Source organism: Porites lutea, chromosome 2 (genome assembly GCF_958299795.1).
Source record: "Porites lutea chromosome 2, jaPorLute2.1, whole genome shotgun sequence".
NCBI lineage: Eukaryota > Metazoa > Cnidaria > Anthozoa > Scleractinia > Poritidae > Porites > Porites lutea.
The window spans coordinates 53714609-53716377 of NC_133202.1; positions in this window are offsets into that span (position 1 = coordinate 53714609).

The following is a 1769-nucleotide window of genomic DNA, read 5'->3' on the forward strand; positions in this document are numbered from 1 at the left end:
ATCAAAGTGGTGAGCTCTTATCCGTGAAAAAAACAAACAAACAAACAAACAAACATATCAGTGATTAAAAACATTGCTTTTATACTTTTGCGAGAGCAATTTATAAATAAATAATTCTACGCCCTCGGCTGTCTAAACTTACTTGACAGGCGGTTGTCACTTTTCTAATCTGCGGCACGTTTGCAGTGACAGTTTTCACGCTTTGCGGAGTCCCGGGGTTTCTGGGGTGGAAATGAAAATTTATGAGAGATCGTTGCAAGCTCTCTTTTCCTCGGCCCCTCGCTCGCGCGGTCTCGAGAGGCACGCTTCGCTAGCCCAAACAGTAGAACTTTCCTCGACCCCCCGCTCGCGCGTTCTCGCGAGGCACGCTTCGCTTGCCCAAACAGGAGAGCTTGCTTGCAGGCTAACTTATTGTCTCTGCATTTTCAAAGCAGTACGGCTGAGGAAACGAAAACTGAGCCAGAAGCTTAGGAATTGCCTAAATTGACCGATATTCCAAGTTTAAATCGGAAAGGAGACTTACTTTTGAGAGTTTGAGAATCCTTACTGTTTGTTTGCCGAAATAAAAGTTCACATAGAGGAGAACTTTGAAAGGCCAAAAGGAACTTTTTCGCAGTGGACTGCAAACAGTCCGTATTTTTGCGTATTCAAGTACGCAACGCGCGAGCAGTCAAACAAAAGGTCTGGAACGAGGCTGAAAACAGAGAGCGAGACCTGGGGAGAGACGCTCAGTGTGAGGCTCGCGCGCTGCGCGCGCGTACGACTCTTACGGCACGCTTTACCGATTTCTTTACTGATTTTGAGAAAAAAAACGACTGTTTTGCGGTCTATTTTCGCAGCCATATTTTTTTCTTCTTTCCAGGGAGAGGGTTCATGTAGCAGCTCTTCTAATCCTAACAGCTAATTGGTTTGCTACCCTCACAGTAAAACAATGGATATAATAATAAACACTAAACTATGAATGCTTTCTCCGACCAATGAAAAGACACCTTACGAGCAGCTGCTACAGTCTTGGAGAGAGAGAGAATGGTATGGTTAAGTCAGTACCCGATCAACAGTTCATAAATTCCTCAAACGGCTTTGCAAGGAGCCCTGGACGAACCCTAAAAGAGTATCTGTTTTTTTTTTTTTTGAGCTTTACGTCGAGCTACGATCAGTTAAAAATTTAATATCAAAGTCATTCTCGAAAGCTGTCAATCATCACAGAGATCATCATAGAGAGGGAACATATATCTCTTGAGCATAATAATTTAGTGTTTGCGGAGGAAGTCTAGTAGAGAGAGGCATTGTTTTCCAATTCTGAGGATCCGGATTCGAATTTTCCAAGAGGCAAGTGTTTTTTCGTTTGCTTTTTCTTTCTTCCGTTTTCGTTTTGTTTGGTGGGTTTTTTTTATACTCGTTTTACTTGTTAACCGTGGTGTGTACAGCCAGTAACATAATGTAGTACTGTTTTACTAAATTGAAAGCAAAGTTTACAGGAACATAAACCATGAGCTTGACCTTGTCACGGTTTTGAAAGCCATCTTGGCGAGTTGGCAACCGCGTGAGAAATTACATTGTTTGTATGAAAATCTAATGTCGAATGATTTCTGTAAAACGGCTTTTCTGAAAAAAAATGAATTGTAAACTAAAGCTACGCAGAAAGGATTTTACTAATAAATTTTGGGGGCCGTAACTGTGATTAAATTTCTCCAGACGTTTGCTTTAGATATTCTGTATATTTGTCTGCAATTTTTCCCGGGAAATTTTAGTCGGCAAGAAGAGACATT